The sequence below is a fragment of the Hemicordylus capensis genome, chromosome 5, assembly GCF_027244095.1.
Source record: "Hemicordylus capensis ecotype Gifberg chromosome 5, rHemCap1.1.pri, whole genome shotgun sequence".
In the NCBI taxonomy this organism is placed as follows: domain Eukaryota; kingdom Metazoa; phylum Chordata; class Lepidosauria; order Squamata; family Cordylidae; genus Hemicordylus; species Hemicordylus capensis.
This window is the reverse complement of record NC_069661.1, coordinates 97462234-97478556: the sequence shown is the minus strand read 5'-3', so window position 1 is coordinate 97478556 and position 16323 is coordinate 97462234. Positions and strand designations below refer to the sequence as shown.

At 43.9% G+C, this 16323-nt stretch overlaps 1 long non-coding RNA gene and 1 other non-coding gene across 2 annotated transcripts; both read right to left on the bottom strand.

Moving 5' to 3' along the window:
- Nucleotides 1–6044: 6044 nt before the first annotated feature.
- On the bottom strand, nucleotides 6045–6172 carry LOC128328615 (U6atac minor spliceosomal RNA). Its single transcript, XR_008309337.1, has one exon. It is a non-coding gene; the product is annotated as a U6atac minor spliceosomal RNA (small nuclear RNA).
- A 2785-nt stretch (nucleotides 6173–8957) lies between these two features.
- LOC128328387 (uncharacterized) lies at nucleotides 8958–16234 on the bottom strand. Its single transcript, XR_008309177.1, has 4 exons — nucleotides 15624–16234; nucleotides 14232–14301; nucleotides 11132–13264; nucleotides 8958–11036 (listed from the first exon to the last, which is right to left on the bottom strand). It is a non-coding gene; the product is annotated as an uncharacterized LOC128328387 (long non-coding RNA).
- Nucleotides 16235–16323: the final 89 nt, after the last annotated feature.

Below are 16323 nucleotides of genomic sequence, written 5' to 3'. Positions count from 1 at the left end.
ATACCCTCGAGACCAAGGTGGCGGATCTGGAGAAGCTCAGGGAGACAGAGAGGCATGTGGATGAGACCTTCAGGGATGTGATAGAGGCATCCTACTCCAGGGCTGGTAGCTCCTCTGCTGTCAGGGAGAATAAAGGTCTTGGGCGAGGAGGACATCGGTCTGAGGAAGAGGGAAATGCTCCCTTAGAAGGGACCCCTCCCGTGGATGATTAGCCCATATCCTCTCGCACAGGGGATACTTCTCTGGGGGGTGGGGGCCTCCTTGTAGTTGGTGATTCGATCATTAGGGAGATAAAGAGATGGGTTTGTGACCTGCGTGTTGACCGCACGTGACTTGCCTGCCTGGTGCGAAGGTTGCGGACATTACACAGCGTCTAGACAGGCTCCTAGGCAGTGCTGGGGAGGAGACAGCTGTCGTGGTGCACGTCAGCACCAACGATGTGGGGAAATGCAGTCGGGAGGTCCTGGAAGCCAAATTTAGGCTGATAGGTAGCATTTTGAAGTCCAGGACCCCCAAGGTAGCATTCTCAGAAATGCTACCTGTTCCACGCGCAAGTACAGTGAGACAGGCAGAGCTGAGGGGTTTCAATGCATGGATGAGACGTTGGTATAAATGATCATAAATGATCTAGAAGCAGGGGTAAGCAGCAATGTGGCCAAATTTGCAGATGATACCAAACTCTTCCGGGTAGTGAAATCCAAAATGGATTGTGAGCAGCTCCAAAAGGATCTCTCCAAACTGGGGGAGTGGGCGACAAAATGGCAAATGCGGTTCAATGTTAGCAAGTGTAAAGTGATGCACATTGGAACGAAAAACCCCAACTTCAAGTATATGCTGATGGGATCTGAGCTGTCGGCGATGGACCAGGAGAGGGATCTTGGGGTTGTGGTGGACAGCTCGTTGAAAGTGTCGACTCAATGTGCGGCAGCTGTGAAAAAGGAAAATTCCATGCTAGGGATCATTAGAAAGGGGATTGAAAATAAAACGGCTAACATTATAATGCCCTTATACAAAACTATGGTGCGACCACACTTGGAGTACTGAGCACAATTCTGGTCACCACATCTTAAAAAGGACATTGTTGAACTGGAGAAGGTACAGAAGAGGGCAACCAAGATGATCAGGGGCCTAGAGCACCTTTCTTATGAGGCAAGACTGCAAGACCTGGGGCTTTTTAGTTTAGAAAAAAGACGACTGCGGGGAGACATGATAAAGGTCTATAAAATCATGCATGGGATGGAGAAAGTGGAGAGAGAGATATTCTTTTCCCTCTCACACAACACTAGAACCAGGGGTCACTCCATGAAATTGATTGCCAGGAGGTCTAGGACCAGCAAACGGAAGTACTTTTTCACACAACGTGTGATCCACTTGTGGAACTCTCTGCCACAGGATGTAGTGACAGCCAACAATCTGGATGGCTTTAAGAGGGGTTTGGATGACTTCATGGAGGAGAGGTCTATCAATGGCTACTAGTCAGAGGGCTGTGGGCCACCTCCAGCCTCAAAGGCAGGGTGCCTCTGAGTACCAGTTGCAGGGGAGTAATGGCAGGAGAGAGGGCACGCCCTCAACTCCTGTCTGTGGCTTCCAGCGGCATCTGGTGGGCCACTGTGTGAAACAGAATGCTGGACTAGATGGGCCTTGGGCCTGATCCAGTAGGGCTGTTCTTATGTTCTTATGTCCCATTACATCCAGTAGCCTCCACATTAACTGTCAGGAGACATTATCAAAAGCTTTCTCTGCATCGAGAAAGATCATAGCTATCTGTTTATCATTGTGTTTTTCGTAATACTCCAATATATTCATAACTGTTCTCCTATTATCTCTTAATTGCCATTTTGGCAAAAAGCCTGCCTGATCTTCATGAATAAAAGTCTTAATACAACCTTCATTCTCCTTGCCAAAATGGCAGCAAAAAGTTTATAATCATTATTTAAGAGTGAGATTGGCCTGTAGTTCTTGACTTGCGTTAAATCTTGATCCGTTTTTGGAATTACTGCAATATTGGCATACTTCCAAGACTCTGGCATAATTCCTCTTTGTGAAATATCATTCATCGTCCATTGCAAAGGCTGTAATATTTGATCTTTAAAAGATTTGTATATACGAAGCTGGTAACCCATCAGGCCCTGGCACCTTATTAGCTTTGCTTTGATTTATTACTTCTGTTATTTCCATTATTGATATCAGTGCATTCATAATTTCTATATGATCCTTAGAAAGTTTTGGAATATTATGTGTCTTGAGAAATTTGTCGTTTTTTATATCCTGCTTTGTTTTCTTTATATAATTCAGAATAGTATCTAAAGAATTCCCTTTTTATTTCCCTTTCGTCATAGGAAAGCCCATTTTTTGTTAATACCTTGGATATATACTTTTATATATATTCTTATATATACTTTTATATATATTCTTATATATATAAGATATATATATTATATATATTCTTTTATATATATATTCTATATATACTTTTATATATATTCTTATATATATTCTTAAGTATATATTCTATATATACTTTTATATATATTCTTTTTCTCACTTCTAATTTTCCAAGCCAACAACTTGCCTGGTTTGTTTGCAAATTCAAATGACTTTTGCTTCGCATATTTTAAGTTCCGTTCAACTTCATTTAATAGTAACATAGAGAGCTGCTGATGAAGCACTTTAATAACTTGAATAGTCTTCTTCTTGACCTTAGCCCATAGAAGTTCTCTTTCTTTTTTAGAAATCTCCATCAATAATCCCTCTTTTTTCAGTCCCCTTTGTTTTTTAAAGTATGCATTTTGTTGTATTAAAAAACCTCTCATAACCGCTTTTCCTGCATCCCAAACTATTTTATTGTCCATTCCTTGGTTTAAATTCAGTTCAAAATAGTCCTTTAACTTCCTTTTGGCTTTCTCCACAACTTCAGCTTTTTTCAGCAAGTATTCATTCAGTCTCCAGCGAAAGGAAACCGTTGCCTTCTTCTTCCATGTAAAGCAAATTGCATTATGATCTGAAAAGGTTCTGGGCAAGATATACATTCTTTTCATACATGGCGTAATAGATTTTGATGTCCAGACCATATCTATCCTTGAATGAGATTTGTATCTTTCAGAGAAATAAGTATATTCCTTTGCATCTGAGTTTTTGATTCTCCACAAGTCATAGAGATCCATATGTTCTACTAAATCAAAAAAAGCTTTAGGTAGCGTGCCTTGCAGATTCCTTTCAGACGTATCAGATTTTCTATCCAAGGATGTAGAGACAACTCCATTAAAATCTCCCAGTAAAACGAAATTAGCATTCGATAACTCAGCCATCTTCTGTTCTAGATATTTATAAAATTCTACTTTTTTTTCATTGGGTGCATAAATTCCAATTATCACCATTTTTATTCCGGAAACTAAGATTTCCAAAACTAGCACCCTACCTTCTTCATCTTTAAAAATCAACTTGGGTTCAAATTGTTGTTTTACATAAAGCACTACCCCTCTTTTTTTCCTTATCAGAGGAAACATATTCTTGTCCCAAGGCCTTATTAACCAAATATTTTCTGTCTTGTTTTCTAATATGTGTCTCTTGTAAGCATAAAATGTCCAAGCTTTGTTTTTTAAGAAAATGAAAAACGTTTACCCTTTTGGTTTTGTTATTTAATCCATTTACATTCCATGAAGCTATTTTATAATCCATCTTGGCTAGTTAGAATTATGTGTTGAAGGCACTGGGTGCTCAGAAGTTAAAGTTTTTTTGTATTTCCGCCAAAATTCTTGCGCTTTGAGGAGCTCTGTGAATCTATTCCTTTTCCCCTTGTAGAAAAAGGAGACCCCTTCAGGTACTTCCCATCTAAAACGTATTCCATTGGCGTTTAAAGCATCTGTTAAAAATTTGTAATCCTTACGTTTCTTTAAAATCCTGGATGGTATTTCTTTCAGAACTTTTACCTGTTGAGCTTCAATGGTAAGGGCTTTGGTGAAATGTGCTTGCAGTATCTGCTCTGTAATTGATTTGGAGTTGAATTGAACCATGCAATCCCTAGATAATTTATTTATTGTGGCAAATTCAGAATTCAGACGAAAAGCTGCATCTATCTGCTGTTCCATCTTTTCACTTGAAATTCCCAAAAGTAATGCAAGTTCCTCCCTAAGCACTTTTTTGATATCTTGACCAGTTTTATCTGGGATTCCTCTAAACCTCAGGAAACGCTCTTTTTGCCTCAGTTCCAACAAAGCCATCTGATCTAATAATTTTCCCCTGTCATCTCTTAGTGATCCCACGTCTTGCTCCAGGCTTTCCACCCTTCTTTTAAATTCTTTGTTGTCCTCCACCAATTTTTTCACTGTCTCCTCAATATTTGATGTTCTCTTATTAAGTGTTTGTATATCCTGACTTACTTGTTGGAGGGTGCCAGTATTAGCTTCTAGTAACTGTTTCATAGCAACTAGTGTCACATTTAACTCTGAAGACATTTTCCCTTCACCAAGGCCTCGGTTTGGAACAGAAAGTCTCCTAGTTTGTGTTTGGGTCTGTGTTTGGCTCTGCTGCTTTGCCTTTTGCATTATTTACAACTCCTCCAGCAACACAACTCTTACAGCAAGATTCAGCCTCCCTGTTGTCCAAGAAAGTAGAGGCCTGCAATTATTTTCTAAATAAACTCAGCTCCAGACCACAACTCTTCTATCTTATCACCGCCAGTTTAATTTTTCCCATGGTTCAATAATCCGCCTTCTTCCTCTAATTGGTGCACTTCATGATAGACATATTCAACAGCAAACAGCAAATCACTTGTTCCTTAAGTTAAACTCTCTCAGGAGGTACTAAAGAAAAAAATAATTCCAACTGCTTTGCTTTTTTAATTTTTGAAACTTTTAGCCATCAGTTCAATTTTTAAATTCCAGCATTTAATACACAGATTGAATATCCATCCTTAATTTATAGTTAGCAGACTTACGACATCTTCACACTATCGGCTTGACATCTGACCAATCTTTACAGCAAAAGGAGGTAGAATTCCAGCAATTTATCACTAATCACGCTGAGAGGTGAGCTACTTGAACTTCAACCATTATTAATTATAATCCAAACCGAAAGAAATTGGATGCCAGATCGGCTTCTGTCCATTGGATTTCCAATGAAGGAGTGTAGCTTGATGAATCCCAGCCCCCACCACTCGACTTAAATCAAAGCTGTACTTTCCAGCGCAGCCTTGAGATAAGGAGCAGGCTCCGGGGGGATGCAGTGGTCAATCTTGATCCAAACCCTTTAATCCAGGGAGGTGAGGGGTGGTTATGAAGGCTCAACTCCCCCCCCCACAAATAACTCCTCCTCGGTCTCCCCTGTCAGGAAGCGTGCAGCCTCGTTAGCAGTCCAGCCGGAAGTCTCTGCATTTTCTTTCTCAACTTAAAGGTGTATGCCCACCCCTTTTTCATATGCAAGGAATCTAGCTTGCTTAGCATTTCCTTTGAGGTCTCAAGATCACTTATAGTAGAAAGCTAATTTTTACTCACAGAAGCAGCGATAAAGAGCTTGAGCTTTTGCATCCTTGAGCAGCCATGCCTCTTTAGCAGTTTTCTCAGCGGCTGTGGTTCCATCTGCGGGGGGGGGGGGTCCTTCTTCAGTGACTTTCTGTAGTCCTTCTGCTCGCAATGCAACCCTCAGTCTAGTTTTCCATTCCAAGTTATTGTCTGGGTTCAGGATAGTCAGCCTGAGCTTTCCCTCAAGGTAAGTAGCCATCCTCACTGAGCTCCGTAAAAGGGCAGCTGCTGTAGATTAGCAATTCAAAGTGTCCACGGCTAGATCTCACTGGATCTCCTGGAACAGACTTAACTCTTTTATTTATTTATTTATTTATTTATTTATTTATTTATGTTTACATTTTATATCCCGCTCTTCCTCCAAGGAGCCCAGAGTGGTGTACTGCATACTTAGGTTTCTCCCCACAACAACCCTGTGAAGTCATCCAGAGTCATCCAGCTAGTTTCATGGCTGAATGGGGATTTGAACTCGGGCCTCCCCGGTTCTAGTCCAGCACTCTAGCCACTACACCACACTGGCTCTTTTTAAAAGCTTGGTTAGATGCCATGAAGTAAGTGGCAATGCCTTAACCATATGCGTGTTGTAAAGGCCACTAGGACCTCTTCCATCCTTATCAAGGGGAGTGCAAACCTTCTCTCCTTTCATACAATGTGTAGTTGCAGTACACACAGCTCAAAATACTGGGCCCATAACCTGTTGGGAATTCTCTCTGGTAGGAGAAACCCTTTTTCATTATAGGAGAGTGCACAGAGGCACAACACAGCGGAATTTAGTTAGGCATGCATGTATGCTAAGAGTAAAGTAACTTGGAGCCAGTTCATAGTTTCAAATCAATATATATGGTATTTATTAGAGAACTCCATTCTAGACAGGAAAGTGAGGAGTTAGGATCTCTAATCTGTTTATCTAGCTGGATGCAGATGCATTCTGCATCTCTGTAGGGATGTGCGATCCGGTTCGAATTTGAACCAGTTCGAATTTGAACCAGGGTGGTTCGAAGGTTCGAATTCGAACCGAATCAGCCATCAGGTTCAAGCTGCAGGTTCAAATTTGAACCGAACTAGGGGTGGTTTGATTCGAACTGGTTCAAACCGGTTCGGACATCCAAATATTGGTAGGATGGTAGGTGACACCCAGGGGTACCTGCCACCCAAACCCCAAAGCAATCGGACACTCGTACGATTTTTTATGAATTTTTGAAAAAAAAATTCTCATAGGGTATAATGGGACCTTTTCCTTGTCCCCCTTAGCACCTCAGTTTATAATCTTACATCCATTACATTTAGCCAGATTTGTCTGTTTTGCATAATTTACTAAAATAGCTGGCTCTATTCCTAGTTGTAGAAGGTGATTCATTCAGGAGTGGGAAGGATAGCACAGAATTATGGATTAATTAAGGTTTTGAAGGTGGTTGTGTGGAAATTTTATTGTCATAGACATGGTAGTTTGAAGTACAATGGAACAGAAGATTTATGCACATATATGTGGAGGATACAAGATTGATTGACAATCCAGATTCTACTTTCACAAAGATTCAATGGGTCAGTAATGTGTAAAATGTAGTATGTGAAGCCAGAAAGAAATTCACAGATTGCTGACCTTGGGGGCTTTATTTGCTTTAATTTCTGCCGTGGTGTATGGGGATGGGATGGCTTGCTTCTTTGAATCATTTGGATTACATTTGCTAAATTTATTTTCTGAAAACATCTCTGGTGTGGAACAGCTTCCTTACTCCTGCTTGTCTGCTTGCAGGCAGTGGTAACGTTAAACATGTTGGAAGAAACAGAACATCCCAAGAGAACTGCCAGGTCTCAGCTTCTGCCTCACCACACACTTGCTTGCAGTAAGCTGTTATTGGGATGATTTGGGTTCATCCAGTGTTGTCACACAACTCAAACTGTTTGATTACCAGTAACGATGCAAATGTATTGCTATTGTTTCCATCACCACCAAGCACCTTTGGGCCTCACTAGGCCTTCCCAGAGGCCTCTAGAAACAGGTGCATACTGATGATATCATCAGTGTGTGATTGCTCCTAAAAGCCTGACCGATTTTTGAAAGGAATCCTGGAGGGGGGGAGGTTGCTTCATAGATTATTTCTGGAACTGAACTAGCAGGGTTCATTTATCCCTAATAATATACTCAGGTGTAGTTTCAGAGGAGTTAAAGATACAACCACTATATAACCCTTTGCCCGCCCGCCCGCCTCCAGCTTATCTGAAGTACCTTTGTCTCCATACTGTTTGCTGCCTTTGCTTTTCTCAATGAATTATGATGAGAAGATTTCTGTCCATCTGTACATGAGATTAGTTTTTCCCTTTGTCATGGTTATGCTTGGATTAGACTCAGATGCACTCATAACAAAGGGAGGCTTTTATAACTGGAAGGGATTATATGACATACTTCTTTCCTACGAAGCAGATAATATAATGAGTAGATGAAGTTATCTGGAGAGACAACACATCTAATATTTGTTTGATGTTTTCTGTCAGGAAGCAAAGTTTTCCTTAAAAAATCATTGGAAATCCCTTGATAGTATTCATCATAGTCCTTGTCTTTACAGAGTTATATTTTCATTATGAGCTATTTTTATAATCTCCTCCCCACCCCCCTCGATTTACGGCTTTAGTATAGATTTTGAGTCAGTGTGTATGGACTCTTAACTAGGTGAACAAGACTGACAGCTGTTTTTGAAGTGTGCAGACTGCCACCATGTCTCCTGTCATCCAGCAAAACTGATCAGCATTCAGATTGTGTGCTGGGGTATATGCAAGAGTGGGATGGTCTGAAAGCAATTTATCACTCAACTTTCATTTTACAGACCTTAAAGACAGTCACAGCCTCCTACTGTATTTATTTAAGAGGTTACAGACTGTACCTCTTTCACCACTACCTAGAGAAGTCTCAGGGCCAAACTTCCAGGGATTCTGGCAACAAGTCTCACATGTTTTACTCCCAGTGCCACCAAGACAGTTTCCTGGCAGAGGGGATTGTTGGCCTGATTCCTGCTGTGCTGCAGTGCTAGCCACTGGAGATGGCACTAGGCCCATAGCCAGTCTAAATTTTTTGGGGTGAAATCACAAGAGTGTGGGGAGTCAGGTTATTTGGCAATAGCTGAAGAGCCAAGGCTGCCCGCCTATCCCCTTTGCGGAACATCAGCCATGCCTATGTACATTCTGTATATACAGTCTCTCTCCCTCTCTCTCTTGCAGAGCCCCAGACAAGAGACACACATCCCATTCCTCTAGCCTCTCTCTTTGCTTTGCTAGCAGCAGCCTGCTGCCAGGAGCCATCATGGGGGAAGGGGAGGACAGACATAGGCACACACTGACACACACCTACTCATATTACCTACCTCAGCTGTAAACACACCCCTCCCCACTGCTGGTGCATCATAACTTAATATCAATCAAGTCAAGAAAACAGATCGTCGTATATACCAAGACAGACACTTGCCCGATGATATTTTTTTAAAAATTCTTATACCACCCAAAACCTGCGTCTCTGGGTGGTTTACAACAAATGACAACAACAGATAAGTTAAAACATTATTTAAAACAAATGACAACAACAAAAATTAAAACATTTGTTAAAACAAATGACAGTAAAAAGTTAAAACAGATTACACATACACAGAGGTTATCCATAGCAAGGTCAGCCACAGTTTTGCATCGCCATCATACTGCAGAACCAGTTAATGGTTCACTTTTGAAAATAAAAGGAGCAAGACCGCAAACATGACTGCTCAACATTTTTAATAAGCCAATGGGCACTATTACCATTCTCCTCTACTCTAAACTCTCTTCCTCATCTGCTGGAACTTCCCTGTCCATGGCTCATTTCTCTGTCCCCTCACTTCTCTCTGTTCCTTTTGTTTTCTGAACTCTCTTTTCCAAGACTTTTCTTCTTTCCTCCCACTGTCTCCCACAAAGTTGTCTCCCACAAATTTCCTTTCAGCAAGATATTGATTGCCCAGCTGAAGGGGAGGACTAGAGATTAGTCCTCTCTCTCCTCCTCCATGTTCTGTTGCTCTGTGCTGCAGCTACAGAGCCTCTCTCCAGCCATCTCTCAGTGCCTCGAGCCGGCCTCGCTCACACTGGTTCTTTGAGCAGGTGCGCAGGCGGTAGAAGACAAAAGCACAGCCTAGCAGCTGCTTGCTCACTCGGCGGGAACAGGAGGAGGAGGAGCTGGAGTGCTGGCACAGGAGGCTGCAAGCTATTCTCTCCTCCCTCCTCAGCTGAGCTCCTGAAGGCCGCTGGGGAGGAAGAGTTTTTGGAGGAGGCAGGTACACTCCATGCCATCATGTGGCTACGGGTCTGGATGGCACCAGATGGCTGGAGATAGTACTGGGTAACCCAAGAAATCTATAGAAACTTGCTGGCCTCTATAGAACACTGTTCCACTCCTCAGTTAGAGCAACTCAGCCCACAAAGTAGCAACGCCACATTATCTTGCCTTGCTCTTCTGCTTGATCTGGTCTTTGACCACCAGCCTGTCCTTGACCATGTCATCTACCTCTAGCCCTTCCACTCCTTCTCCTCTTGATCTGGTACTTGACCATCTGCCCACCCTCAGTTGTTTCTTCTGCCTCTGGCTTCTTTTGATCTCTGCCTGACTGGTCCAATGCCTGACCCCAGCCTGACCCAACCACATTAAATACCACACTAAATTACCCCTTTGATGCTTGCTTGTTTGTGCTGGACTCACACTCCCTGCTGTTATCTGTTTTGGAGCATGGTCAAGGCTTGACCATGTGATGTGTGAGATCTGTGAATAGATCTCCATTTCTTTTCCTAAACACAACTGTGGGAGACCAAAGTCATTAAGGGCTATGATGTAGGGGAGGGCGATCTAACCCTCCCTGCACAGTGATTCCCTGATACAAATCAGCTGACACCTGTGGAAAGCATACAAGCAATTGTATAGTATGCACCACGCCCCCACTGCATCTATGAGTAGCTCCAGCAGGAAAGGATTTGCACTGGGGAAATTGGCTCAGGATAAAATGGTTAAAGCCCCCTGTGTGCCATGACCCCATTCCAGATCAGCCTTCCCACAGCTGCTGTTAGGAAAAGAAAAATACATTTGTCCCACCTTGTTCAATTATAGCTGCACCTCTGGGGATTGGCTTTCTGGTGCTAGCTGACTCTCAGGAGTGGAAGCATTCTAGACTGTGGTGATAGTGTCCTGACTCAAACTGCCTATAGTTCTCCCTTCTAACCAGCACCCTTGGGGGAACAGAAAACTGTCTCTTTTCATGGCCATTTTAAAGATGGGAAGGAAAGTGTTGGCCAGTGGAGGTGCTCCAAAAATAACAGGAGGAAAGTGCTTTGCCTCTGGCTGGAGCACCAAGACTCACAAGGAGAAATGAGAACTTTCTTCAGAACTCAAAATATGTGTCTGGAGCCTGCAGGGGAACCCATCATTAAGTAGACAGGTGTCACAAGCTTGTCTGTCCACAGTCTGGTCCCTGGTCTCTATCCAGAGAGGCCGGTAGCTCAGGAGTCACTCCACATCTGCAAAGAAGCACAAAAGAACAAATCACTACAAATTCACAAAAATCACTACACACCCCATCCAAACCAAGTCCCCCACAACCCAGGTCACTCACCAGATCCCAAACATCCTGAGCCAAGGGTCAAAGGCGTCACCAGCAGCTCATCCCAGATGAAGTCACTCAGGAATCAGGTTACAAGCAGGGGAAGCCCAGAACTCTAGAGTTCCACCACAAAGCTGGGAATTCCACATAACAGAAGGTTTGGTATGCAGCAAGTTCAACCAACACATTGTTTCCAGCAGCTTGTTTGTTGCCTGCCGGCTGATTTATAGTCCTTGGCTTAATTGCTCTCCTTCCCCAGCCAGCTGTTAGAGATTCAGTGCTTATCTTGCCTGCCAAGGAGGCACTGACTTCTTCTGAGTGCCTGCACCTGCTGTTGGTGTTTTGCACGTCTCTGCTCTTGTGGGGGTTAATGGTTGATTGTTCTCCAGCTCAGGGTTTGGCCTTCCATCTCTGCTCCCGACGGGTCTTGTTGTCCTGAACCTTCACTCTGGCTCATCTCAGCTACCTCCTGCGGCCTGACAACCGAGCTCTCCCTTTCAGGTGCCTCTTTGCCCACTAGAGGGTTGCCGGGCTCCCACTCCTCATTGTTATCTGTGGGTGAGGGCATGACAGTGGGAACTGAAAAAGATACTATTGTGTGAAAAGGTCCACACAGTGGTTGACAGGATAAAATTGCAGTGTGTGCCCTCTCTTTGGCTGTTTTAGATGGAAGATATATGAGCATCCCCTTGCCAGAACGTTTGTGCCCCAGTGATGCTGGGCAAGTTGAAACCACCAAACATGTTCTACCACACAGCCTGTTTTACAGTGACATCTGCAATGCCCTTATCCTCCCACCACTACTCGCCAGGTTGCCAGGCCATACAGGCCAATTCTACATCTCTCTACTACTTTCTGATTGCAACCCCCACATAACAGACAATGTGGCCAAGTTCTGCGCAGCAGCATGTAATATTCATTGGGCTCTTAACGAGGCCTGACATAGCTTATACTTGTTGTGCACTTACTCAATCCTACTGTTTTTATTGCCTCAACTTCTTAGATAGCACAGAGTATATCCTATTACTTTTATTATAGTTTAGAGTCATCATTTTAGTCTTATAGCTTTTGTAGCTTTTTATAGATTTTATAGCTTTTTATAGATTTTATTGATATAGACTTATAGATTCTAGTTTTACAGCTTTAATGTCACTACCTTTTAACTCTATGGCTCAAGTTTCTAGGCATAGATTCTACTGCTTTTAATGTTAATAGTTGCTAATTTCACAGCTTGTATGTCTCCTTTTACCTTATGCTGGTCAAAGACCAAAATAAATATATTGATAATTGCAATGTACGTGTGCATGCGTCATGTGTGTGTGTGCGTGCATGTGTGCACGCATGTACAGAAACCATGTATGTAATTTTGAGCTCTTTGGAGAAAAGATGGAATAAATAAAATAAGAGGCAGTTATGTTTTCATAGCAATCTGGGACTCATCCATGGCTTTTTTAAAAAATGGAATCTTCTAAACATGTGCAGCCTGCCCACAATACTCTCTGTAAGAAAACACGGGATAGAAGTTCAAATAAATAAATAGGAAAGGCACATTGGCTGCCTTGAGCAGAAGCGGGGGTGAGGGGAGGAGCAGCAACTTTGCCTCTCCTTGGCCCAGCATGTGTGTGTTACATAAGAAGGAACATTGGAAAGAGGAAAAAAATCCCACAAAAGCTTGAAGTGATAAAATCTTAATGTAGCTGCAGAACATTAGTTTGTCTTTCCTGTGGAAAGAGAAAAAATGTCTGCTATTAGACTATAATGGAAGCCAACTGGCTTTTGTGTGTGTGTGTTTTTATGTGCCGCCCCTTCCTCCCCCACTGCCCTTCCCATAATGAAGATCCTATCTCATGCAATGAGCTTGTGTGTTGCTGACCAGCTGATCTTCCCCAGTACAAAGCAAAGTTGCTTTCCTTTGTATTTAATTTCTTTTCAGTCTTGGCTTCTTCCCTCCTTTCTTTTGTTCTGTGGCTCTTTGAATGAGGTTGCTTTCTGTCAAAGCAGCAAATATACTAGTCTCACTTAGTAGCTTTGTGATCCACATTAGCTTAGACAAGGAGAGCAGAGAAACACGCGTGCTTTTGCTGTTGTACAACTGGACTTTCTTGGCTGTATTTATTTATATACAATGCAGGTGGTTGGAAGAATCTAAAAAAAGCAATGACACAGGAAGGATCAGCACATGTACGTACTCCAGCCACATGAATTGCCTGTCTAAGCATATGCTTTGAGTTAACTACCAAAGTGCTGACGACGAATAAGCGATGGGATTCTGAATAAGGTACTGTAGTTACTCTCAAACTTCTGCGGATCTTTCTGAAGCATCAGGCAGCCCTGATTAAAACCATCATGATCCAAACACACAGGTGTTACAAAATATCTTCATGTAGAATGGGCTGGCAGAAGTGAGTGTAATATTTTTTAAAAAATTAAAAACAGTTTAAGATGAGAATTAAGGTGCTCACAATTTCCACTCATGCTCCAAAAAGTGTGGAAATTGCAAGTTACAACACTCATCTTAGTTTTTGCATCATATGTGCATTAAAGAATTTGTACAATCTTGTATATTATGCTGATTTCATCTATATGCAGTCTTGGTCTTTCAGCTTGACACTGACCTGGAGCAGGATGTGTACAGACAGAAATTCAACATATGCGCGACTTCCTCATTCTCTTGCTAGTGATGCCCCTAATGAACTTCTTCCTGATGCATCTCTACAAGATACAGTAGATCCCCCAAATGCCACCTACTATAGTAAGTCCGGGCAGAAAATTCAAGAGGTGCACAATCACTTTCTACAGATGCACCATATGGATTCCACCTGATGGGTTCCTAAGTTGAAATAATCATCCCTTCTTTCTAAGAGGTGACAAATTTGAAGTCAATTTGCACCCATGAAAGTTCCTTTGTTTGATGGAATAATGGAAACGACTGTCATTTACCCCAGAACAGCCCTGAAGTAGCCTCATTCACTCCAAAGAGGCATGGCTAGATCACATGTGCGGTGAACAACCATTGTAATTTCAATGGAAGGTGTATTGGTGTGTAGACTGTTTAAGAGATCCTGGCTATAATCTTGCTAAAATGAAGTATTCTTATCAGGTCAGTACTTACATCTCTCCTTTCCTTCATCTTGGAGATTTGTCAGGTCTGGCAGCTTTCCTGCCACCACCAAATATGAAGCCTTCACATAAAACAAGTTTGAGTCAACCTTTGATTTACTGTCTGAGTCATAAGGTTTAGCATTGGGACTGAATGCAGACACAACAGACTGACATCACCAAATGGGGCTCCTGAGCATCTCCGTAGTGCCCCCTGTCCATCCCCACTACATTATGTAGATGTCTCTTCCCTATATAAGAAGTTTGTACACTCCTGGGGAACAGAGAGTGGCCCCTTGGAGTGAGGAAGATAATGAAGAAAATAGGAAGGGGTGGAGCTAGGGGGACCTGGGTTCTTTGAACCCATCTGCTCAATTATAGCTCTGCCCCTGAGCCCACAACAGCTGACCCCCCCTAAGTGACAGCAGCCCTGCAACTGCTCCTTGTTGTCTGAGTCTGTTTACTTGCCCTCTCCCAAGTGTGCAGATCAGGGGCGTAGCAAGTTTGGAGTGGGCCCAGAAACAAGATTTTAAAATGGGCCCCTCGCTGATATACACACACAAACACACTTCACAATATATAGTGCACTCACACTCACATCCCCATTATGAATACGGTGAATATCTAGTTCACATTGAATCTAGGTTTTTTTACTCTCTGCTCCTGCTGATCTCCAAGAGACTCAATAAAATTCATAGGAGGTGCAACATGGGCAGGTGAGGAGTCATGTGCTGTGCCTCTGGGGGGGCCCTCGAGGCAGTGGGGCCCCAAGACGACTGCATCCCCTTGCCTAATGGTAGTTACGCCCCTGGTGCAGATGGTATGGATGACACAGTGATAAGACTCTGGCAGTGTGGATTGGGACCAACAGGAGAGGACCATCGTATATGCAGTAGTGGAGGAGGAGGGGCCCCAACACAGTGCTGAAGGTGTCTTGCCCAGAGGTGCTCTTCATCCTTGACTTCTGGGTGGAAATCCAGGGCCTCCACACCCCCTGCCCCCCCCCAATCCTCTTTAGTCTGTCCCGGTTGGTGTGGTCGCTGCACAGCTGGCCCACACTGCTTAAGAGACAGAGGGGGGGATGGTAAAAGAAATACGGTGGATGGAAATATGTTAAGTTGCCTGTTGAAATGTTTCTGCTAATGCATATTGCCATAACTATACCTATTTTATACTCTACATTGTTGTGAGTTCAGTTGCTGTTTGTCCCCTCAAGAACCCCCCCCCCCATGTTAATACTGCAAGTGTCACGGTGTGTGTGTAGGGGGATGATGCTTAACTTTGGAGCAGGGGCTCCAAAGGCCTTTAGGCCCAGTCTCCAACCTTAGCTAGGTCAACTCTGCCCAAGGCCCTCTCAAGCCTGGAGTCTGCTTTGAGTTAGAAGAAGGCAGCTTTGTATATTCACCTGCTGAAGAACCCAGCAAATCAATTTCATGAGCTCCGCTCCACACCGATACTCTGGTTTTCGAGCCTCAACTCACGGCGCAAGATGTAATTTTAACCCAAGTGGGTTTGCCTTCCGAACTGGGACTGTGTCTGGAGTGTTGTTGTTGCCTCTGGCACTTGGGAAGCCGAGCAGCCTTTCAAGGGCGGCGGCGGCAGCAGCAGCAGCAGCGCCTCGGCTGGTGTTTGTTGACACATGGCTGAGCCTAGCGGGAGGCACACGCTCCCGGCCATGTGGACTGCTGCGGGAGTGAGTGACCCCTGAGTCACCACCGAAGCCCGCTTCCCTCCTCGCTGGCTCTCGGCCTCCGCGGAAACCAGGGGGTGGCAAGCTCTCTGCAAGCACCAGGGGGACGGAGGCGGGGCACTTCTTCGGCGGTGGGAGCTCGTGACACGTTGTTATGGGGGGGGGGGTCACCCATCAGCTACTCCCCCCGCCCCCCAATCGGAGACGGGAAAAGAGCGCGCCGCCACGGCGCGTCCCATTTGGTCTCCTCAGGGGAATCAGCAGCACTAGCGGCTGCAGCCTCACACGCGTACTCCCCTTGAACTCCGTGGGACCTGCTCGCTGCTCCCGACTAAACACGCTTAGGCCTGGCTCTGCGGGAGGGGGTGTTAGGCGGGGACCAAGGTGCTGCTCAAGCGGGCGAGAGGCGTCTTGG